At 39.0% G+C, this 26,419-nt stretch overlaps 1 protein-coding gene across 3 annotated transcripts in view; it reads right to left on the bottom strand.

Annotated features, from left to right (window-relative positions):
• The window catches only part of MAST4 (microtubule associated serine/threonine kinase family member 4), a 275,995-nt gene that overhangs the window by 103,951 nt on the left and 145,625 nt on the right, over positions 1-26,419 (bottom strand). The gene's annotated exons all lie outside the window — the stretch shown is intronic.

The raw sequence follows: 26,419 nt of genomic DNA, 5'->3' as shown, positions 1-26,419 counted from the left end.
CTCCAGCTGCCTCCCAACTCAGCTGGTTTGCTTTCTTGACTCCCACCACCCAATATTTCACCTTCAGTCGTTTTAGCCTCTGCTGACTGCTGTCCTCTGTCTTTTCCTACCTAATTCCAGCACCACTCTCCAGCCTTCTCTCCCTCTGCAGCTCTGTCTAGACTAGCATTTTTCCTCACATCTCTGCAGTATGCAAATAAAAGTGTTTCTAAAATTACTACTCTACTACTACCTTGTCATTCCATAATGTCTTAACTCCAGATGTTGAAATCAATGATGGTCAGGTACAGAAAAAGATCCTGAGGATTCAAAAACTAGGGGGGTATCTTTTAATGCACTTAAAAATTTCCACTTGCCTTTTTGTTTATCTGAGGGTCACAGCACAGAGCTGGAAGGGCTCACATGACACTTGGGATGAAACAGCTCTCATTAGACAGCTCTCACCCTATTTAGCACCAAAGACTTTAGTAAAAATCCCCAGCAAGCACCATTTACTGTCACGCCACAGAAAACGTCAGTGTAACATTGATCAAACACTTCCTTAAAGATGTATTAATTTTAGAAGAGACCATTTTCTCTAACAAGGGAAAACAGCCTCATCTAGGTCTTGGGTTAGATTTTCTTGTACAAGAAAGGCTGAAATAGCTGCAGAAGCTGGTACTTGGGCTGATGTCCATTTGTGCCCCACAGGAGGGCACTTCCCAGCATGACTGCTCTTTTTGTACCTCTCCATTAACACTGAGTATTCACACCTACTGCAGCCACTAAAAGGAAAACTCTCCTCCATTTATTTTCACTTTCAGGCATGCTTGAGCATACTGAGCATGAAGTTTTAAAGGTTCACATGAGGCCAAGCATGGCTGGCAACACTCCTTCCTTATAACTGCATAAGAAGGAAATTCTCAAATCTCTACATAAGTACCAAGAAACACCTCCTCCATGAACTCCGTAACTTTATCTTCTCTGCTACATACACAAATTTTTGCCTGTCATCGGCGTGTTTGGAGAAAGAATTGTACACAATCATGAAACCAGGGAATTATACATAACTCATGTTGTGAATAGCACTGGGTAAAAATTAAAAAAGTCTTCCACCTATCACACAGAAGTTTCAGTGTCCTCACTGCCCCCACGTTCTCCCCTCACCTCATTACTCTAGCTAAGAGGCAGTTAAGAGTAACAAAAGTAGTTCAGGTTCCATAATTCAGTCAAGCACATCACTTGTGGGGTGATCATGGAACACGGAGTTCAAACTTTATTTCACATCAAGGCAAAAAATTATCAATCTTTTCTGTTTCAAGCCCAGGACTGAAACTGAACTCATGATTCCTTTGTGAAAATCTCTACCACTTTATCAAAATGATGTGAAGTCTCCAATTCTGAAACATACCCTAAAAGCTTTAAAAACTTAAGCAAGACTAGCCTATCATAATGTTGGCAAAGACCCACCAGAAAAAAAGAAGACTGCTGCTTGCAAGTAGACAAATTCTGATGGAAAAAAAGTTTAACTCTTCAACCAGACAGGATTATACCAAAAGCCATTACACAGATTTTACTATCTGAAAAGCTGGATTTTTACAAAAGCAGAAAGGAGAAAAAATAGCATAGGAGAAAGGATAAATTCTAGGCAACTGTTTCTGTCCACGTGTATAGCAATAGAGGGTATCATGTCATGGTTTTAGGAATGGTGTTCCCCAGCTTAGTGGTCCCACTGAGACTCCACAAACCATACAACACTCACTTCCCTCTCCCCCTCCCGACCCTGCCCCTAAGGCAGGATGGAGACAAGAACTGGAGACTCAAAACATAAAGATTACAGGTTTAGAAAAGAACAATATACTGGAAACAACAAGATTAAAAAACTAGCAGTAACAGCGCCAATAATAAGAGTGTACAAAAAATGAATGATTCGCATGTGAGTTCCCACACGCCCAAGAATACGTGATTAGTCCCTCCACCAACCCAAAGACCTTTTCCTCCCATCCCCAGAAAGTCACAAGAGGTGGCACAGAGTAACCTCCACGTCCTAGCCATGCCCCCTTCTGGCTACTGCAAAATTAACACTGGCCTGAACCAGGACACGTAATCATATCAATCAACGGTGAACACTGTTCACTTCAGTGATGGTCAAATCCCTTGCAACTCAGTGTCTAGATCCTGGTACAGACTATTCACGTGTAATAGCTTCCCAAATTCCATGACCTGTAAATGCATATATAACTTCACCTTGGCTTTCTGCGCATAATTACATGCACACACAGTCCTGCTCACCAGTCATGTTGTTTGTAGCATGGGCTTGAAAGCAAGCACACTTGAATAATTATTTTTCTGAAGTGTTTGCTGGACTTATGCGTATTAAGGCACAACAGACTCTGACAAAGGTATGAAAATGAAGGGAGGAGCTGTAAATCCAGCATCGTCCCACAACAACCTTAGACAAATTATGTGCTTCATCAGGCAAAGCAGAGGCCTTGTCCTTTAAGAGCGCAGCAGGTAAATGGTGATGAAAACTTTGCAATACCTGACAATAAACAACATAGCTTCCAAAGTGGTGCCTGCAGTTTGTGACTTTCCATGACACAGAAATGCCTGATTTCAAAGCAAGCACCTCAAGAGGGAGTGAGGTTTTGCAAGCTTATTAGTACTGCACAGATACTAAGAGGATATCTTCTCTTCCAATTTAGTGAGCTGAATCAGCCAGGATCAGACCAAATAAAAGGGATGCAGGTGAAATTAAGGGTCAGGCAGAGAGGCAGGGGCAGCAGGACTTCTTTCTCAGTGGCTGTCCCTAAAATTGAAGCCTCTTTCACTAACTATCAATACTGATAATGCTGCTTATCCTTTACAAACACAGGGTCAAAATATGTATTTTGTTGTGTTTCATAAGCCACTACAATTTTTTTACCTCTGCTATGCAGAACTAGACAAAAAAAAAAAATTACTAATAAATGAATGTTTCAAAAATATGAAAACCCCAAATTATTAGGGACAGATCTGTGTCATACTGATAAATGCATACTTGACAATTCGCTATAATTGTCCTGCAACAAAATGTTACTGGCATGTTCAGCAACTTTTCCTCAATATACAACTAAAACAGAATTCTGCAGTTGTCAAAATAAAATAAAATAAATAAAATAACAAAGTTAAGAACCTGCAAACAGCATTTATTGCTTAAAAGTTATCCGCTATACAGCCACTTGCAAAACAACAAGGAGCTCAGGCAACTTCATCTCTTAGGAGAAGCTTTACTATAGAACTTAGGTGATGACTTTTATTTATCACAAAGTGTTACATAAGCTAGCATGCAACAAAACAAGTGATAAGGATCATTAAGTTTTCCCTTTTATATTCACTTGAAGATAAAAAAACATCATATCTCTCAAGTCAGAAAAGGTGCTTAATCTACCCTTGCTTTGAAGAAGACTACATTTCCAAAAGCAAACCTATAAAAAGCATCCTTAGAAAAGTCTCATTCAATATATAGGGAAAAAAAATGTCAAAATGTCAACATTTACTTCACTAATTAACAGTAATAAAAATTTGTCCCCAGTAACTTTTTAACTGGATAACATTGATTACTGATTTTAAGTACCACCATAAAATACTGCTCAGGAAGTTGAAAGTGCACATTTAAAACCACAATGCCATACCAATACTAAATCACTATTTTGCACATAATATTCCAATGCAAAAGTTATCTAATCTACCATCTTCCCACTGATAATTACACTAATAAACTCTGGAATTTTTCAAAACATATTAAAATCTTGAGAAGTCACTGCCCAAAGGCATTACAGAATGCTCAAGTCTCATTAATTTTATAGGATGATGTACACTGAATGCAGTTCACCAGCAACAATACAGACAATAAAGAATTTCTCAGAGATACTAAGGCTAGTAAAATCTTAAAAGCATAAGCCTCATACTGAAAAAGATGAGTAAATTCATGAACCAGGAAAAAAAACCCAGATCACCTTAAGGCACTTTCTCTGTTTTCATGGCCTGGGAAGATTATGAAATTACATATTTAGCAATAAGAAATTATTCTCACTTCATCAACATCTTAGAAGAACGACAGATTAGAACTGACCTAACACATTCCTTGAGAGGAGTTTGTTTTGGTTTAGTTGAGTCTTTTTAGTCAGATAATTATTATCCAATGACTAATGAAGGAACTGGAGAAGCTGCTCATTCAATTATTGCTATTTTCAAAGTGTCTTGAAATAGCTGGAAGTTATTACAGTGGTTGAACAAAGCTGTCATGCCATAACACTCCTTGAAAAGGACAAACAGGATATTAGCTGCTACCAGTACTGAGTTCAGGTACGGTAGCTTACTTAGTATCACATGAGACAGTCTGCCCAAAAAGTGTTTCAAGTAAGATTTAGAGTCTGGTCAGATGACAATATATTGAGACAATTGTAAAATATTCTACCTGTCTCCTAACAATGTTATAGCAAGTTCACTACCATAACAGAAAAAATTTATGCCTAAGGGAAACATTAAAACTTACCTACAGATTTGAAAAAGTAATTGCACATTAAACATTTCCAGCAGATCATATAAGGATTATGTTTTCAATTTAACACAAGTAAAACTGCTATCAATAAGCTGGAAAAAAAAATGACACCCTTTCTACCAAACAAGACATAAGAGGTAAGTAACCACAGAGACAAGATAATTTATCATTGGATAAAGCAGCCTTATTTGAACAACATGCATTATGGCCTTGCTAGCCACCAAATCATACCACAAGACAAAAGCACCCCCCAGACATAATATACATACATATTGCAGGATCTGGAAGGCAGATATCAGGCAAACAATTTAGGTACTATCATAGATAAACAGACAGGAGTTTTTTATGTGATGTATAGATAAAAGAATAAATGTCCCTCAATTCTACAAGCACGAAAATCTCTCGTGAGCAAGGAGATGATGTAACTGAGCACTGAGGGGCTAAAATGCAGCTAGTAGTGTCACTTCCCAAAGGCTGCGAAAAAGATATAAGGAGTTCAAGAAAAAATTTATAATCTGAACTATAGCGTGCAGCTTGAAAAAATTAATTTATTTCCCTTTGTCAAGTCTATTGAGAACCTTGGTCATTCAGTATGCATTTCCCCAGCAGGAAGATTTTCATGAGGAAACAAGAGTGTAAGAACAGCAAACTCTATCATGTCCTCCCCTCACACACAGAATCAAGGCTTCCATCTGCAAGAGTCAGACAAAAAAAGCATTTTTAAACTCTTTTCTCTTACCCATTGTAAAATGGGTATTTTCTATCACTGTAAATCACGTATGTTACATGACTTGCTAACTAAAAAAAAAATCACACTTCAAACATGCACTAGAGGATGGAAAAAAAAGACCTAAGCAGTAGACAAAGTGTACAGCCTGTGTTATAAAGGCTGTCAAACTAGAAGATCTCACTGGTATATTCACACTTAAGATGTACTAATTAAGTATTATCACTACCCTTAATTACAATAATTGAAATCTTGCTCCCCCTGGTGGTTGAGGTTGGTGTTCATTGTAGTGACTGCACAGGATTTTCACTGTGGGATGTGCAGTGTAAAAATAAGATGAAGAAATCACCGTACAAAAGAATATTTTGTGGGTGTACAATAAACGTCTGCCAAATTTCCAAGTTTTCTTAGCTATGTTTATAAATACACATAAACGCTATTACTCCAACCAGTTTTGAAGTAACGTGCAAAATATAAAAAAATATCTCCCACTGCTCTAGTTTATTATAGCTCATCTAACATAAATACATTTAGGAAAAGCAATGGCCCCAGCATCTCCCTCCATTTCTGAAAGGTTCTAAAATTATGCACAATTTATTTGGAAGTTAAATATATGGTCTATCCATCTGCATCAGGCATCAGAATTCGCATTAGGCAACACTATTTTTAATCCAGCATTTTGCTGTCTGTAGTGGAATGAGCCAACCATGCTAACAGCTATGCTGCCCATTTACTCTGGCCTAGAGATTAGCTTCTCCTTCTGAGCTAATTTAGCAAAAGAGCTAATGAGAAAGTGTAGAAGAACCATTTCCCATTTTTATCACTGAATTTTCATTCATCTTGGCAAGTAGAGCAGCATTACTACATTTCAGAAGTGCTGCTTTATGCAGTAAGCAAGTCCAGAGAGGGTCAGAAAACATCTAATAAAAATGTTGTAATTTTCCAGATACCATGATGCGTGGACCTTGACTTCATTAACCACAAATGCTAGGGAGTGGGGAGAGGAATACTGTATTAGTAAGTATTAGTATAATTCTATCCTGCTTTGTTTGTTCTTCAAGTATCTTTTTGCCAGCACTCAACAGCATCCTAAGAGGATCACATCATTTCTTCAAGTCATTAATTAACCTTTTTTGTGGCTGCAGTACCACTGATATAAATGTGAAGGCACTGTGCTATCCAACAGATACGTGAAGTATAATAATGAAGTTTTCCATGTTTCTGGGCATTCATGTGAAACAATCACCACTTAAGACTTATTTCATTGCAGTGGTTTAGATCACTCTGCACATTTAAACATTCTCCTGATGTCACACACATCCAGATGTATTTTATCAAGCATCTGTTTAAGTCAACAGCCATAGCCTATGTAGCAAATGGCATTATTAAGGGTCAAGGTCCAGTTCCTAAATAATTCTTAAGAAAATGCAGATACAATCATTGTTCTAAAACAGTTATGTTCTTTGATATTGTCATCCATTCCAGATCTCAGCTGCAGTCAACTAAGCTGTAGTTTTTGAGTAAAAAAAAATATTTATTAATTCAATTCTAGAAATCATTTTTTTAAATAGAGAAGCTTTTTTAGGTTTTTACACTGGAAAGTTAAAACTATGTTTTTGACATCTTGAAATAACATAAATCTGTATAAATCAGACTTACAGAACACAATCTTTCTCTATCTTTTAAATATGAAAATATTCATAAACTATTTTATTACAGGAAACAGACAACATAAAATAGAGTTTGAAACACATATGTAAAAAAACCCCATTCATTATATGTAAGTTTATCGGGGTTTGTTTTCTTTTCATAAATTTTTACTTGTGGAAAAGAGAGTCCAAACCCCACAATCTTCAAAAGGCAGCTAAGCAGAGCATTTTATCCTACCACTACAGCTTTCTGGGTTGAAGAATCCCAAACAACATATTCCTCTGAGAGAAAGACCTTATACAGAGCCATTTCCCCATGGTCAACTGTGCCCCCAGACAGCCCAGGCCCATACTCACAGACTCCAGTAACAGACTTCAGGGATTCTCTATGTTTAGTCAAATGAACTAGTGAAAGAAATCAAGCTCACGTTTTGTTTGATAGCTTTTAGTCCTGATAGGTTTGGGAAAGATGTCAGCATGAGCTGTGATTTTCCTCATTCTGAAAACACCTTTGGGGTACAAGGGAAGTAAAATGGAGGTCAGCACAGTGAAGCTCTCAAGTCTGTCAGAGTCCAAACAGATCAGCTCCTGTGATACTGAACTGAAAAGCATTTATTCGGTATAAATGCTGTCTTTAGTGAGACAGAAAACTTCATTAGCTGCAGTATTTACATACTGAATTTCCTAAATTAATCACCCAATCAGCACAAGACTGGTAGTTACAGATCTATTACAGGTCTCTGTCAGAGCAAGGACATTACAGGCTCCTCCCCAAAAGTGGCAAGTACTCTGTTTACTTCCCATATTTTAAACACACCATTTTCTTTAAAATCATGATTTAAATGACAGTGAATAAAAACCAGGTGCCAAGAATTCAGAGCTTTGCAATATATATACACCCAAGTAGCTGCATTTCCTGAGCCTTCCCTGCACTCATCTGGCTTCACGCTTCAGTTCACCTCTGTGATGGATCTGCTGTCAGCAGAACGGTGTGAGATGGAGCACCCCACTCAGTGCAAGCTGGCAAATTGGAACTCAGGTACACAGAAGTTGAAAAGGAAAACATTATCTTTAGAAGAATATTACGTGGACTGCCCATTAACACTACCCTTGGTATTTCAGTGACCTGAGCACTCAGCACTGCAAGTTTATAACATCCTTAAATCACTTCACATGTCAACCTTAATGCTCTCATCCTCAAAAGGCTAAATAATAAATTATTACGGGTGTGCTTCAGCACACACCTCTGGTTTAAAATTGAATTTCTGAACAATCATAACTACCCTCAGCACATGCTCTTATGTCTAAAGACATAAGGGGTTTACTAAACAGTTAACTATCAGACATGCAGATCATATGGCTGCCAAACAGACCACTGGAAGCAGTAGAATTAACTATGTAGAAAGAAGGGAACTTTACAGAAACAAAATTAAGCATCTCGAATTGCAAGATTAGTAAAAGATTATTCTAGTTAGTTATGCTTATAAAAACTTGACAGAAAATTCTCAAAATTATGGACAAAATACTAAAAATTACCTCAGGGCTAAGGCGCCTCAGGGTCTAATACCTGCTGTCACCTAGTTATTTTATCTGTTTGTGCTTCAGTTCTCCACCTGTAAAGCAAAGATTTTTCTACTTCTTGGGAAGGCAGTGAAGATAATTTCAGAAATTCCTCTATAAAATGTGCAGATACTAAAAAAAAGAGGGAACACAGAAGTAGACAGATAGGGAGATCTTTGGGCTGACCACTCTACAGATTCAGCAATACTGAATGATTTCTACAAATCATGCCTCCCTATAAGCCAAGACCATTTATGCATAAGTTGAAAGGGATTCAGATGAGTCAAGAAATAGTCTTAAATCTCTCTGATATGCACATCAGGGAGAATGACAAGAGTCAGGGGGAACACCACAGTAAGTCACAGAATTTCACCCTCCACTTCCTAAGACAGGCAAACACATTTTGGCTTATTTTTGTAGGGCTGAGAACGCACAACAGCTCTCTCTAACAAGGAAGCTAGAGTTAGCACCTGAATTGTCACCAATACTGTCAAAACTATGTAAACCAAAAAGCAGAGGATCAGTACAACACACAGTAGCTGTTTCAGGCCTCTAGCATTCTGGAAAACTCTATCACAGTAGAAATGAGATTATTAACTGTTCAGCTTTCAAATAACAGTTCAAACCACTAAGTGTCTTAATTTCTCTGATACCAGACAAACTTATTTATGTAACTGCAGAGTATATAAGTTTATGGAAATATTAATATTCTGATACAAAAGAGACTTGTAAGTACTTACCACTGCAAATATACACTCTTCCTATACCAGCAATAGACAAAACCCAAACTTATCTCAAAACCCCTTCACCATTCAATCAGCCTCTCCTTTGACCATCTCCAGTCACACCTGGACATGGCTTACCATGAATTTTAATGAGCCTTAACTATGTAAATGTATATGGTTTCTTTCTTTTAAATAATCATCCTCATTTGTCTCATTATTTTGCTTTTTTTCTGGTAGAAGGCTTGGATTTTTTAAAAATTATGCAACAATTCATTTCTGCAAAATCTAGTAATAACCATGCTTAATGTTGAAAAATTATTACCTCAGCCTGTTCTATATTCTGCTGCTCCTCAGCAGAATACACAATTGCACACTTCTACACACTCACAAGGGGATCAGACTTTGCCAGTCCAGAGGCAGGCTGCGTGGAAAGAGCCTAAATGTTCTCTTGGCAAACATGAAGGTGAAGGTGAAGGAGGAACACAGCAGCCTGCTCATAATGAAAGACTGGCTTCCGTTGACAAGTATGTACAGAAGAACTTGCCATCATTCCCTTCTGTCAGGTACTACACCAACTTCTAGAAATATTTCTGTTTTTTCAGCTGGGGAAGTTATACAGCATTTACAGCCATCTCAAACTCGATAGCATGTGTTCCTAGGTACTTGCCAACAAAACTACAGCAACCAGTCTACAACTTCTAAAACATAACAAGAACTCTTTCCAGTGTTGTGGCTGCACTTCACAATCCCACAGACACGTCTTTTACAGTGTTTTTGTTGTGTGAAAGTTTAGGCCTGTTTCTGTCACCATTTACTTTTCTATCAGTTTAAAAAATTGCCTGCCTAGCAGTATCGTGCCATCATGCCATGCAAGAATCCCTCTAGGAGCAAATCCCTCTCTCCTCTTCCAAGGTACACATTTTGGCCATCAGACACAGCAATGTTTTGCTAGGTAACCCTGAAGCTCTAACCTCCCACTGGTTTTGCTCTGCTGAACTGTTAATGTGCTCGAGTTGCTAACTGCAAACCACCTTCTCTTTTCCAGCCCAACCAGAGTCTTGCTGGTCTTTTTCTGAAGAGCAGAAAAAGCAGCCTCTCACTCCTGGCATGAACAGAGGGTGTGGCATGATTCTGCTCTCTGACAGCAGCTTTCTTATTGCTACGAAATAATTTTACAGGTCTGGCTCGTCCGCTCTCAGTCTGCAATGTTAACAAGCAGTTTGCCACAAGAGTGCCCTGTGGATCTGAGCATCAGACTGCTCTAGGACAAGCTCAGCACGTCCTTGTACTTATCAAAAGCCAGATGTGACAATGTCCACCCAAGATGTACAGAATCACATGAACTGTCACACCACACAGGGAATGGTTACCACGAACGGACAAACACATCAGTGTGTGAAAGCTGGGTTACCAGGAGATGGAGACAAGGACACCTTCAAGTTGGGATCACTCTAACATCAGGTTCCTCAGTGCTTTCTGCTTGCCATCACTATGTTCTAGCCCATGAGGAGCTTCCAATACTTTCTAAGAAAAGTGCCATCCCAGCAGTAGGTGGAAACGCTTCCTGAGAGATGCTCACGACTCTAAATTCACTACATTCACTCTGTGCACTTAAAAGAGCCCAGCTGCATCTCAACTCATACCAGAGGATGGAGACACTGGGGTAGCTGATCACTCTGTGTCCCCAAATCACACCATGAGGTAACCCTCTCCCACAACATCCAGGGAAACTGCTCTCCTGTTACAAAGCCATGAAACTATTTGCGGAAACTTCTGATCAGAAGCACCAGCATTCCCTGTGCTAACCACTGATCCATCTCATGGATCAAGATAACAAACAGCCCACAACTGGCACCACGGGAAGAACTGTAAGTCTCAAATATAGCAGTTTAGTGACGTCCTCCAGTTTTTTACAGCTCCAAGGCATTGCCTCTAGAAACGTACACATGTACGTTCTTTCTGAAATGGTTGTGGCAAACATGAGTAGAAACAAGATCTCTGAAAAACAAAAGGACTGAGATTTCTACTTCTGGGGGCCTTAGTCTCATGCTTTTTCATTCCTGTTTACCACTTTGTTTCCAAAACATTCATTTTTAGAAGGTTTTTAGAACTCTGCAGCTGTGAAGCTGCCGCTTCTGTAGCACTCAAGAACAAGCGATTACCAAAGAAAGACACTGTAAGGGATCACCAACTTTCAGTGCAAAGCAATTCAGCCAGCACAGCAGTGGAAACAAGTTGTGTTGTGTACAACAGAAATAATGAAGCCCTCACAAAAGGCCACTGCAGGGACAGCAGCGTGTTTTCAATATGCACCTCCTTTTTCTGCATTCCTCACTTAAAACCTTTGAGTCTCAAAGCATCTCCTCTGCTGGAGCTGTGTGTTGTAGGGAAGGTGATGCACACGGTGCTGGTTTCTGTTCTGCATCTATTTTTATCAAGGTGCGATAAAAATGATGCAGATGCAACATAATGCTGCAGCGCTGGCACTGAGCAAGGTTGACAATTTCCATCTCAAGAATATAGCTGCAGGATTTTTTTCTCTGGCATCTTACACAAGGACCAGATGTAATTCGTCACTGTGCTGCAAAAAGACTGCAGAATTTCTGATTTTTGGTGGAATTACCTCAGGAAATACTTCTGTTGAACATGAATCCTGACATCTCTATCAGATGAAATTTTCAAAAACAAAAAAAATATAGGACAAATTGGCAGGTTAACCTAGCAGCTTCTCCTTATCTGCAAGAACTGACTGGCAACAGATTACAGCCACATTTTGAAGAGTAAGTGGACCCTGAATTCAAGATGTACTAAATGCATTCTTATCAAATCAGATTAAGCCAACTTTGAAGCCATACTAGAAAAGTCTGAATTGTACACACAGGCTGAGGGCAGCTGAGGCTCAGCACATTTCAGTCATTACTAACAGATATGTCAAGCAAAGCGAAGAGGCCAACAGGAACGGTCACACAATGACTCATGATGGCTGCTGGCAGGTAACTTGCATGTACATGAAACTGTAGTATGACAGCATAGGAAGAGACCAGACTGTCCACTTTCCACCACATTTCAAGACCAACCTTAACAGTTATTTTTGTATGCAAAATGTAGATCAATTGTTCAAATTTCAACCACCTCCTTGAACTGCAGTGATGCCTTAACACCACAGTGTGCAGTACTCAACTCACCTAGTCTGTGTGTGGCCCCAAATAGAACTCCCCGTCATCCTCTCTCCTTTCCTACAACTTCTGATTTAGGTGTGGTATATTTTTGTAGGTATTAACAACTTATGCTGTGAGGTTTTTTTAAATTAAAATTGTGGGCAAAAAAATTCCTACAGAGTAATGTCAGGTTTTGATTTCAAAATGGGACTATAGCAGGTCATTTGTATTTAAGACCTGTATGACAAAAACATTCTGAGATTAGCCAATGACACTTTACTAAGTAAGCTGAGCAGCACATCAAATCATGGTGAAAGTAAGCATTATCATGAGGGAATATCTCAGTGGGAAATACTTCTGGAGTATTTTAATTTTCTGTTTTAGAAAGTAGTAAAGCAGTTCAAGAAATCTCCATTCAGGTCATTCCTATGACTGGACAGTCTTCAGACTTGTAAGAAAGACATTTTTGACACAAAATTTTGAATAAAAAATTAAACCTGTTTTCAGATTCAGCATTCCCCTGTTACAGCACCACTCCAAAATTTTCAAATTCAAATTCATATTATCTCCTCAAAATGCTTAGAAGGCCTAGCATACTAAATTCAAAATCTAACATTCAATGTTAACCACAAAATACAACCCGAAACGCTAAAAGATTTAATAAAACTAGCACACAAGTACTTCGGGAGGATTTTTATGAGAGTTGAGGGAGAGGAGATCAACAAACTGGCATTTAAAATGATTCAGATGAGCTCTGTGTCTATAGCTTTCAGTCTACCAGAAAATGTAACTGTCACAAGAACTTCCTTGATTTCTCAGAGATACATCTTACTTGAACTAAAAAAACCAAACCAAATCAACCAAACAGAAAAACCCAAACACACCTCCCCCCCTCAAAAAACCCCACCTAACAACACAGGATTAAAGCAGCAATCTCTAGTTCTGGTAAGCTTTCTAGAATTCTGCCCCTGTAAGTTAGAGGGAAGCTCCTGTTCCTTGCTTTACTTGATTTAAAGACTATATACCTAATCAAGTAGTACAAGCCACAAATTAAATTGAAAAAGTTATGTGGATAAGACAAAGCCACACAGAAGAATTCAGTTTGTCCTGGGAGCTTTTAAACTTAAAGTACTTAAAGCCAAATCTTTAAGACGTGAGAAAACCAAGTTTTATACTCCAGAAGCTTTATAAAACATCATCATAATAATCCAACCTTACCCTCCCTGATTTTGCATCAGCATGGGTCAAGCAAAACCACACCTTCTTCAGCAGCAGCTCAAAAAACCCCACATGGAATCAGAAATTCACATCCCTATATTCCTCTTGGGAGTAAACTAATAGTGAAGATCCTGCAGGGGACCCTGTGCTCACTGATGACAGCTCTGCAGCTCCTGCAGCTCTCAGCTGAACCCTCACTGACACTGGTGCAATGCCATTACAATACGAACATCCCCATGCACATGCAGCAGACTAGCACTCAGCAAAATACTGATGACTCACAAGCAAAGGTCTCCTCTGCTGTGACTCCAGACAGCTCAGAGAACAGAAGACTTTTTAAAGTATTTCAAAAGCTGAAGCTAGAATAGCACACTTGGGCACACACGAGGTCACATCTGCTGAATAAGGGGCTGCTTTTACTTAACCAATCCTCAAAACTCACTTCTATATCACAAAAAACTTATACAAGCAATGAAATTGTTTTTTACTTTCCATTTTCAAGTTCCAGTGGAAACAGCTCTCCCTTTGACCTGTCACAAGTCTTAATATGGGACTGTATGGGAAAGAGCTGAGGAAAGTGTTTTGTAAGGTTAAATAAGTAGTCCCAAAAAGAGCTAAGAGAACACCAAGGACATAAAAATAACTTCAGAGCAGACACATTACTTTTGGAGGAGAAAGCCAAAGATTAATTTATTTCACCTTGAGGAACTCGTGCTTCATGGCTGATGTTCATGAATATTAATCAGATTACCTTGAGAGATGAAACAGCAGGTTCTCCTCATTTTGAAGAAAAATTTGACAAAGAAATTGAGCCAAGTGATTCTTTACCTGATCCACATCAGCCGTTCCAAAGAACTTCCCCTTTCAGGGTAACAAATCAACAGCTTCATCTTTCAGCATAACCTTAAGGTCAGTGTACTTTGTATTGGTTATCAGAAAGCAGAGGTGGAGATAAATTTTAAACAAAAATGCCTGCTTGAGAACCCCTGGCTACAGTGGCTGTGTCCCTGAGGAAAGGAGGAAAAGGAGGCATGCTCTGACATATACTCCTCACGTGTCTTTTTATAAAACCTTATGAATCCAAGAAGTAGCAGTTTCATAGTAAAATTACATAAAAGTAAAACTACTCTGAGACCAGGAGAGTCCAAATTTAATAGCTAACTGCCCTACAACAATTTTGCTCTACCTTGAGACGACCATGTCATGTCTCTGCACAAGTCCTTCCTCATGAGAAAGTACTAGTCCTTTTTCTGCAGTATTCCCTGGCTAGCTAGATTGCATGCTTGCACCAGATTTAATCATTAACCAGCGAGTAAAACAGCTGTCACCTTGGCTTTTGCTCAGGCCTGAGTGGGCAGCTGGTGCTGCCAAAGGCAGCAGAGTGCCAGTCCAAGAACACGCTGCCTCTGCGTCCTCCCGAGATGGGCTGGCTCTCACGGCAAAGATCCAGCTCGGCACAGCCACACCATCCCCAGCTAAGGGAGGAGAGGGCAGGAACACGGCCATGGCAACAGGGCCAAGGACAGGCTGGGCAGGGCTCCTGGTCAACCTGGCTGTGCAGGTTCCTGAGGCAGTTCTGCCCCAGCAGCCCCACGGCCACCCCAAGTGCCCCAGCCCAGCCAGCCTGCACGAGTGGCAGAACACACCAACACCATCCACTTTCCTCCTGTAATACAGGAACACTGCTAAGTTTAGAAATAAACTACTGCCTTCAGTAACGAAAAACAGCAAACTAAATTCCTGCTGTCCATTACATCTTTCACATGGGTGTATATGCCCCACATGCCCACATGGCATCACACAGAGCCAGAAAACATTTAAAAGGTCTTTAAACATGCTCACTTTCAGACAAACAACAAAAAAATCACTAGAAATTTTACTGTTCATTTTTCAACAGAAGCCATCCATTTCATTGGTGATTTCATAATACAGACCAATACAATTGTTAGAAAGTAGCTATTTAAGCTTTCTGTCTTTATCTGATTCTGGGATGCAGAATGTCATGGGGGAAAAAAGGGACACATACAGAGAAAGTGGAAGAATAGGAGCACACTGACTTCTAATTTCTGTATTTAACAATTTGGTATATGAATTTAGACAGCATAAATACAGTTTCATATAAAGTTTAATAATTGATTTTTATTTGTATAAAATTATAAAGTTTCATGCTAATTCTCCCTTTGTAATGGTTACTCATTCATATTATAGATTCAGTTTACATGTAAAGAAAGTGCAAGTGTCAACATTGTTTGGCAATTTCCAGATACAAAAAGTTAGTAAATACTAAAAAGCAGTCAAGCTATCTGTGATACTGACATTTGTTTTTCTTTCAATTCAGTGCCATAGGATGAAGTTTAATCCATGCCAGTTATACTTCTAATTGCTGCTCTTGGTAACACACACAATCATTTGACAACATGACGCCATGTAAAATGCAGTGTTTACAGTGGCATCCTCACAAGCTTCCCAAAAGAGCAGATTACATTAGTGAAAGGTACAGATAATAATCCTCATTTGCCTTCCTGCCAACTCAGCTGGAGATAGGATCAGGTGAACTCGATTTTTGTCATTAAATAGTCTATAACAAAATTTAACCATAAAAAAAAATTACATGGGCTTTTTTACTTGATGCTTTCTTTTTCAAAGCTTCGGAATGACTCCTGTCCACCTCTTCACGAGTCTGAGCCAGGCAGTAACATTTGTGTCTGTACAGTGCCTGACACTCATGCAATCCTCATGCTTCTGAGTAAAAGCTTTTTGGAAGATTCACTATAATCTTTTCTTTTTCGTAGAGGCTAAGAGCTTTCTATCAACTACCTTAGAGATTTTTTTTCATCCCCAGCCCAGTATCAGTGACATCAGTAAAGGCTGAATAAAAAGATTTTTGTTGACAATCACCATTCTGTACTCTTCAGGTTCAACTGCATGCTGTTATATATTTTTTAGTTTATTATTTCCATTTTCTTTATCGCTTTTACTAGAAGCTACTACAACTTCTAGCACTTAGTGTTTCCTCCTGGGCCTTTTCAAATACTCTCCCCACTCCACTCCCCATTACTGTGACAAAGGACTCCAAACTATTCACAGCAAAGAAAAACACTAAAATTATGTTAGAAGCATGAGGATATTTAAGATAGTAGCTGTGATGAAGCACAGTATCTGTGCTCAGTTATTTACATCATCTTCTCTCTTTCCTTGCAAATCTGCTGCATATAACTATTAGTACTAAAACTGCATGTTATTTTTCCTCCAAATTGCAGCTGGGAATTTTTAGGTGACTCAAACCAAAGATAAAATATAATGGTAAATATGTGCCTATCTTCCTGAGATCTGAAATACCGCCTCATCCCCCACCCTCTCTCAGAAGTAAGGAATGGATAGCTTCACACTGTACCAGCAGGCAGGTATTTCCATTCACAGGATGTTACTGTTTGTTTTGAAAAGATCATCATCATCTAGCTGGCAAAAGGTTCCCTTTAGACTACTACTGTATGTGACAACTGCTACAAGCAGAACTTCAACAGAAACAACCGCCCAAGGAGCAGCTGTGCAAGTCAAAGGCCGTGAGGGAGATGAGCCAGCATGTTAGAGAGAAATACCACAGGAAAACCCTACCCATTCATTCTGGTAAGGCTCCCGTGTTAACATTTCTGAATATGAGCAAAGGCAGTGTCACTGAAGTAATTCCTCTCCTCCCACATACGGGAGTACTCTAAGCTAATGGAACAGGAAATGCTAATTATTTATATACCCTAAAAACCAACACATTTCATTTTTCCACTACGCTAGGTCAAGCTTAAGAGTAACTAATAAGTAAAATATTTGATGTTCAGTACACCAGCAGTCCTCTGCAGCTAGAGATAAATACAGCAGTCTGTTTCAGATTTAATCAGACTTTAAACATTTCCACTCCAGCAGAGTCTTACATAAGTTTCAGGACAGAACCTAAAAAAAATCCCTATGAACTTTGACATTTCCCAGACATATCAAGGGATGAGGCTTCACATAAAAAGTATCAATAATTTCCACTCTATTTCTTCAAAAAGTCTGCTCCCAACATCCTCCATCATAGGATGAAAAGCTCAGACTTGGCACTGCTGGGAGTCTCTGCCACCCAGAGGGGTAAACAAGGTCTGAGCTCTGAAAACACTGAGGGCTGTGCCTATAGCACAGTTTGCACAGCCACACGTCCACAGATCTGCAGAGGCTGTTCAGCAGGTCATCCAGGTAATACAAAATATAAAATCTGTATACAGCTTTTTAATTCCACAAATCTGAAATTTTGAAAAAGAGCACATCCCTCACCACAAAGGGAAGTGATTTTTCTGGCTGTATAAAATAAAGAGCCAATTAGAAAATGCTAATTTCACCAAGCATTCTATACCAGCTGATGATTTTGTGGGTAATTTATCAAACAAACATCATAGAAGTGTTTTCATGGCAGAAAAAAAGTATATTTATTTAAACCATAGTGAAAATTGCACAAATAAGCGATTCTCGTACCATCTCTTCCCTAACAAAACAGAATAAATATAAAACTACAATATTTCTTCAGAAACACGTATCAAGTCTTTAGGTTATTGCTTCATTTTTCAGTGTCACGTGGTAGAAGGGCTCTCACCCATTAATTTTGTCTGCTTCAGTATACTGAAGCAGATTTACACAGATTTACATACAGTTATCCAAGCAACCCTCACCTGTGCCACACTATGGCTGAGGTGGTACCAAAAAACCACAAATATACTTTATTATGTAATTTAACAAGGAGGTAGTTCTTATTCTCCCAGGAACAAGTGAGACCTCTGACCAAAATTAAAAGTGGGGTGGTTTTGTTTTGTTTTGTTGTTTGGTTTTTTTTCTTAATCCATGAGGGACTGATAACTTATTAGTAATTCATTTTAAGAACTATTTTCCCTATGGAACAGAATCTCAATGACTGACTGAGAGATGAGATCCCTGACTAGAAATTTAACTTTCTGCTTAAAAAAAAATTAAGGAAGGAAAACAAGTTCTTCTGTATCAGAAACATCCATAAATTATTATTTATTATCATTTTACATAATACAAAGAATTATAAAGCCTTTATCACTTAATGATTTTCTGATCTCATGAAGATAACTACCTTTCTGCCAAAAAAAATTATTCTTATGAATAAACATGGAAGTAGGATAAAGAAGAGGGTGAAAAGGATGTTGCATGTAGCTGTTAGGGCTTATCTAGAACACTACTGAAATGGAAGTGAAGCTTAACATCCTCCTAGTCCTGACAAAACAGTCCTACCAATTTACTGAATATGACTTTGTGTTCTGAATCAACTCAACTTGCTAAGCACACTACTAGCTCTCATGTAAGCAAAAAATAACCATGTGTTTCCTGAATCACCCTCATTTCTGAACACACCTTAAACTTCTCACATAACAGAATACAATCTGAGGTATGATCACAGGAAGCAAACTACAAAATTTCAGATACACTCCCAAGCAGCCAAAGCAACATAGAATTGTGCATCAGTATCTTGAGTGTCTGTACTAAATCTCAAAATACAGATTATCCTGGGTTTTTTTTTTCCATAAAATACTTACCTTCAGAACTGCAGCTGGTCTACTAAAACGTATTTTGGATTGCAGAGACATATTTAATCTTTTTTTTTTTTTCCAATTTTCCTTTTGCAATATGTTTTGATCATTAGGTTTTGGATGCAGAAGAAAACATCAACAATGGAAGTTTACTTGCTTACCTCCAAAAATGAAAAGCGAACAGAGGACTGCATGGACTGCAGGGGCTTGTTGGGGTTGGGCTCAGGCTCCTTGGGGTGAGACTGCAAGTTAAAATAATGTCATCTCTAGTGAACAGAAAGTTTAGCAAGAGTTGCATGTTTTAGTGTAGGAGTTATGAAAGGAGCTTCGGTTAGAACCAAAATATGACCATCCTCCGGAATGAAGTGATTGACAGTAGTCACACGGGTTTTGACTTAAGATGAAATTGATTTAAATAAAAATAAATATGAGAATTGGTGTTGATGCATATGCTTGACTATGTTAGACTTCCTCCAGGAACAATACCTGTGTACAAAGTCCCAAGAGTGGTGAAACATGGTAATTTTTTTAGACATCTAACCAAACAGAATATGCAGCTGGGGTGCACTTTTTCTCTTAAAGAATCTTGAGGGGCAGGAGGTTTAAGTTTTTAATATGCAAATCAGATTTATTAAAACAAAAGGAAAAACTAAAATTGATTATAAACTTCCATCAGCAATAGGAAAATTTTATTAAAATTTCCAGTTTGAGAGCTTAAAATTTGCACACTTACTGAAAAATAGAAGTGCTCCAGTTAGCATCAATTTCATTATGAAATGTTTCCTCACAAACGCTAAGTTCTTCTTCTACATAATCAAATATGGATATAAACAATTCATCCATAAAATCCTTACTTGAGCATTTGACTTCAAACGTGTCTTCAAGAAGTTGCCTCAAGTACATCTCCATTCAAAAGGCTTGTCAGAAAAACAGCTGGCCACTGCCAGATTTCAGAGATGCTCTTTTAAAAGATGTTCATTCTATCATATGCACATTTCCCCACAAAACTCACAGGAGAGATTCTTAAAAAAAAACATGCTTATAGCATGCCTCTCACTGCAATTTGCTTTAGCTATCTGTCAAAAAAACCCACTGTGCAGATTGGGCAAAGGCAGAAGCTCATGGGGAACTTTTTTCAGCTTATCTTCACGAAGATTTGTTCTGCTTTGTACCAGACCTTGCAGCCAGCCAATGCTAGCACTCCTGTCCTGTCCCCAGTGGAGATGCAGAAGGCCAATGTGCTAAGCACAGCTAAGGTCCAGTTCGTATTTTCAACTGCATAACACTTTGCCAGATATTAATATTCCGCCTTCAAAATCTTTCAAGGTGGATACCTGATCCAGGTTCTTTGCACATTTCAGCAGGAAGAGTACTACAGTTTCTAGAACAGCTTGGGAATACGATTTTGACACAGTATACTTTTGCAACTTTTTCCTTTGTGAGATGCCTTGGAGAAGGCACCAAGTTTGGCAGGGACATGCACACTGAGACAAGGATGGGCCTGCAGGTAACTTCTGACAAGACTGTGTGTGGGTAAATTCCTCTGGCTGCCAACTGTGCCTTTATAATTTCTGAACGAGGTGCACAGGAGAGCACCAGCAGCCAAGTGCAAGCTAGTCTGGTTCAACTGCAGACCCCTGAGCCAGCACAAGAGTACTTTTCAGCTGACAAGATCCACTAAGAGACAATGGCTCAATGTGTCACTTTGAAAATGGCTAAATTGAACCCAGGCTCATCCAAGCCTGCAGAACAAGGTGTGGATCAACAGGCAGATTTCAGCTGTTCCACTGGGGCAGTCTCTGTTGCATTGCACTGCACTGACCTGCAACAACACACACGGGGAAGGATCTTTGTTTCTGTATGATCCATACAGGACAGACTTGTAAAAAACTGCTTTTGTACTTCTACGCTTTATCTGCTCTATCTCTTCATCTCCATGCAGCAGAGCAGGTAGGTTGTCCCCAATTGTCCCTTTCTGGTCCACCAGTCAGCTGGGAAATGATCCTGTGCTGCACAGTCAGTGCTTGCACTGCAGCTCCTAGGGGCACTGCAAGGTAAGATGTGGAGGCAGGCCATGGAGACCACTCTGGCAGAGTCTTCACGAGTCTTCATGAGGACCAGAAGCAGTGAGGGGAAGCTGGAACTGATCCAAAGATAGTCCAGGTGGAGGGAGAAGAGAGCTGGCACCAACTGGCCAAAAGCAAAGGGCTGCAGCAAAGAGACAGCAAGGGGACTGCTGTGGAGTAACAACTGGGACAAGGAATTTTCTAAAGCCAGAATGGGTAAAAGGAGAGGAAAAAAACCAGCTCTGGCATTAAATAAGAAGAATACAGTAACTTCAAACGCCAGACTGAGATCCCTAATTCGCCTTGCTGTGAATAAATCCTAGAAATACTCTATGGTAAGGCCATTGCCCTTCCTCTACTGGATGGCTCACACAAGCAAGTGGAAGTCCTACACTGGCTAGTAGCTACTCACATTCTTCCTCATTTTCAGTGCTGTAACACATCAGAGTCTCAGTAATGGCACAGACTCTGAGGGCATCCAGTGTCAGATGTGCTAGTACTATGGATCTAAAAATTCCCACCGAGAGATGATAGTGGTGTGTCAATCCAGTTCTTCTACAGAACTCGCTCTTCAGCTTTGCTTTTTTAAGACCTACTAAAACCTGTTAAAACAAATTATCACAGTGCATGACAAGCAGCCTTACTTCTTACACTTACTAAATTTGGAATGCGTTATTTTGGATTTAATATTCTTTCAAGGAGCTTTTTGCAAGTAATGAATATAAAGTAGACAGACTATAATTGTTTCTCAGGGAGACAACATAATTCTAGTCCCAACATTTAAACTTTACTGAAAGAAAATTCACGAGACTCAGAGTGCAAGGAATAAATTGGACTTTTTTCCTCCCTAGATATGCTCTTCTTTAAATGATAGCAATTAACAGTTTGGGAGACATGATTTAAGTCTGCATTGACTCAACTCTGGCAAATCATGAGAGAATGACTCTATGGAAATAATTATGTGCCAGCAACCAAAATATGGTATTTTCTTTTCTCTACAAGTTCAAAAAGTAGCAAGTGTGATGACAAAAGTAATTCAAATATATGGAAAAAGTAAATATATCCAGACAACATTTTAACAAAAACAATGATCAGTATTGAATTTAAAATATAACTATTAATGTTATCAGTATTAAACATTTTGAAAATATGGCAAAGCATATGTAATTATGTTAGGTTACTGTGAAAAAGGAGGAAGCAGTAAACAATTACTTCATATTATAAAAACACACACATACATTGAAAAACATGAATCCTGTTTCGTCCTTTGCAGCTAGTGATGTTATTCTCACATGACGATTACATAATTCAGTGAAGATTGATTTAAAAATATTTAAATTGCCTCAGAAGAAGTATAATTATCAATTATTCATGGAAACCATTTTAATGAGATCTCTGATAAGACCCCTCCTCCAAAACTCATGAGAAATTAGTAATGCTGGTTTTTTCAGAAAAATATCTAGAGCTTAGCCTGCCCACAGCTAACACACACTCCTCTTATCAGAAGATGCCTGACTGAAATGCAGAATTTCTGAGACATTTCATTAATGTAGTTCTGGGGAACAGTATGACATCTACATTTGTTCCTTGGAATAAAGTGCTCTGTCACCTTCTTGTGATTATTAGAATAAATTATTTGCTTCACTGTACACTTACCTATAGCCCTCTCTTTAACACACAGCAGATGCCAGAGATAATACCTTTCATAGCTAAATAACTTTACTGCAGGCATCTGCAGCATTCAGGGTTTTGTTGAGTTTTTTTAATCCAGCAAGAATGGGGCAGTCCCAAGGAATACTAAAGGATCTGACGTAGCCATATCTATTTACCTAGATAAAATTAGCAAGTTCTCATGGTGGCTGTAACATGCATACATACATGCCTGACATGTCAGTGTAGACTGCAGGTATGTGTGTATGTATAGAAATAAATATTTGGCTTTGATTAGCATCTGTGGGGTAAACATATGCTGGCATTTATGAATAAAAGACTACACTTACTATCACTATACATTAAAATTACACGTTTTCATTTAGATACTCTCTAAACAGCTGAAAGCACACAAATTACTTAATCAGTTTTAAGCGAGTATAAGTAAACACACTGCTAAATTAGGTAAACATACTTACTACAGAAACTATCAGGAATCCTCCAGAATGTCAATACAGGTCATTAGTGCAGTTACGTATGTAAAATACGTCTTGTTCCTGATGAATTTTCACAAGCAGCATTTTTATAATGCTTCAATCTCTCGCACTGCTCTCTATTATTCAGCACAGAAAGAGGCCTTTCTAAAAGGCAGCACAGGGATAAACAAACAGCAACAGAGAGCCGAAGAGAAAGACAGACACCATGGCCTACTGACAGATTCTTCCCCTGCAAGCTGACAGGATGCTTCATGCACTGAGATTCAGTAACTTTAAATACGCAGAAATGCCTCCTTTCCAAACACACTGCAATATCCTGGCTCCAGGCTCACACATTTGCTGAAACCAACTGCAATGCACTGAAAACGTGTTCCCTCAACCTGGAGCTGCAGTGCTCCCCGGCTGTCAGCACAAACGTTTGTTAAAAGCTCCTGACTGCACAAAAGCCGGCATCATGCAGAAACCATTAAAATATTAAAGACAGACAATACTTACTCCAAGGTCAGCCCTGGAATTTGTAGCCTTTCCCGCTGGGCTTTCATTGCTGTTATGTGTTACCACACTCTATTGTAATCATGACACACATTCACGGGCAGCATTCTGGCGATGACAGAGAGCCAAATGAACACTATAAAGGAATGGACCCGGGATCTCCTGGGGCGGGGGGAGGACCACGAGTGGCGGTCCTTCCACCTCCGGCTGTCACGGAGAGCCGCAGGCTGCCTCTCTCAGGTTAGTGCCAGCGCCGCTTTGGCGGAGCGAGCGGCACCTTCGCTTGTGCACATCGAGTAATTCAGCCCCGGAATTCCGCAGCAGCAGCAGCCGCTGCGCCGACACACGCTCACACACTCACACACACACTCACACACTCACTCACACACACACTCACACTCACACTCACACCTCGCAGGATGCAGTGGTCCCCCTCGCTACACCAGCCCACCGCGCACAAACAGACGCTGTGCTTAACACAGTTTCCCTTGGCAAACCTCCAGTGCTCGCCACCCCCTCCGATCCTGCCAAATAGGATTGAGCCATCTTCCTTAAGTCCCCTTATCCCTTTCCCTACTGTGGTAAACAGGCGGTTTCTGCAGTGATGGAACAGCAAACTGCTGAATGAAAAGCAGGCTCTGTCCCTTTAATGGAGAAAATTAATTGTCAAGGTTTCTCAGAACAAACACGTTCCTGTAACACAAAGGTTAATACAAAACGAGAAGTCATCGTTTGGTTTTGTCACATCTGCGCCTGAATCTTAAAGGGAAATCATCTATAGTTTATATTAAGCTTATATTTAAATATAGGTATAATAACTATAACTATAGTTTATATTATATTTATCATCTATAGTTTATATACACTATATATAGTTTATATAAATATAAACTATATATAGTTTATATTGGTGAGAGCCAAACCTAGAAACTGCAGAAAAATCTCATTATTTCAGTATTAAATGTAGCATCACTTAAAAGAAAACTGCTAAACAACACTTTATATAGACAGTTTAAGATCAGTGCTGCTATGTAGGATTTTGGTTATCATTTAATTACATTTCTTTTTTAGGTACTCTCTCTTATTCTGAGATTACAGTTTTAATAAATATATACTGAATTGTTCCACAAGGACCAGCATTTTTTTCAGTGCTCTACAAAAGACCAGAAAAACAAAGTGCAAGTAATTATTTTTACTAATTTTAGAGCTAGAATATTTTATCTCATCCACCTACTTTTCCTGTACACAACACAATAAAGTCAACCTCATGATTTTATTTTTGCTAGAGCTCTGGACCTGCTCTGTGGATGGATGACTTCTAGATTTCAGTCAAAAGACAGGACCAGATGAAGCTCCTGCTTTTTGGGGCCTTGGCTCAATTTTGGAAGGTATTGGTGAGTTCACAGGTACTAGGTTTCAGAAACAGAGGGAAATCTTCCAGTTATGGAAACTACTGAACCGGATTTGGTGAACTTGATTGTTTTTTCAACCACACAGTAAAAAAGAATAATTGAATTCTCAATTATATCTCTTATATTACCTACATATTTCCATTGGAAGGTATTTTAGATTTATGTTATATATTATTCTGAAGCTTTCATTTGAAGACACTAAAAACAAACCTAAAGGATACACAGAACTATGGATTTGAATTTTTAAAACGTAACAGACACCTGGATTCTGAATGTTAACCTGAGGTCCCTGCAAGCATCCTGTAAGCAATCTCTGTAAGAAAATTCTAAATTCTCCTATATCCCAAAAGAAAGAATGAAATTGAAGGAGTTAAATTCCAGCTCACTAACCACAATGGGTGAATGCACAGATTTGCAAGGGCACAAAAATCAGTTAGGTGCCCAACTCTGAACGGCACTTTCAGACTGGTTTTTCAAATTTTACTCAGAACCCAAGCAAAACATCAATTTTTGATGATATTCTCAAATTTGAAAAATATAGTGCAAGAATCAACTGTCTAACAGTAAAACAACTCTGATACTGAAACTATCTGGTGAAGCTGCCAGGCCTACATTTTTTTTCACTATTGAGTTGGAAGACAATCATTTAAGAACAAAAATTCAACTAGACAGCATCACAGTATGGGATACTACAGCCACAGGTTCATGGCTCTCCCCTTGCTGCCAAGAACAGACAGCTCCCTATTCCCACTGTGCAACACCTCTCAAACCAGGATCTGTTCCCTTAAAAATCTTTTGATAAAAATATCTTTTGCACATAATACTTCTTCAGATGCTGAGAAGTTCCATTTCTGATGGAGAAAGAAAATTTTGACAGGTAAACTGTGACTGTGTGCACACCAGACAGTTTTAGTTAAGCCTTTAGTTCAGAGGGCTTGACCTTGTGGACACCAGCCTTGGGTTTGGTGCTTTGTTAGCTATGTAAGCACATGCACACGTAGCACCCAAGCACTATCAATTGTCCTATAAAACTGTTCACTTTTTGTTGAAGGCACAAAGAGTAGGAGACAGCATTAATACCTCAAGGACAGCCAACTCTAGTGAATCAGGATGGCACCAGAACTATTTCTGTTAACAAACTAGAAAAAGGACTAGCTCTGGAGGTGA

This window comes from Prinia subflava, chromosome Z (genome assembly GCF_021018805.1).
Source record: "Prinia subflava isolate CZ2003 ecotype Zambia chromosome Z, Cam_Psub_1.2, whole genome shotgun sequence".
Lineage (NCBI taxonomy): Eukaryota > Metazoa > Chordata > Aves > Passeriformes > Cisticolidae > Prinia > Prinia subflava.
This window is presented reverse-complemented; position numbering and strand designations above follow the sequence as displayed.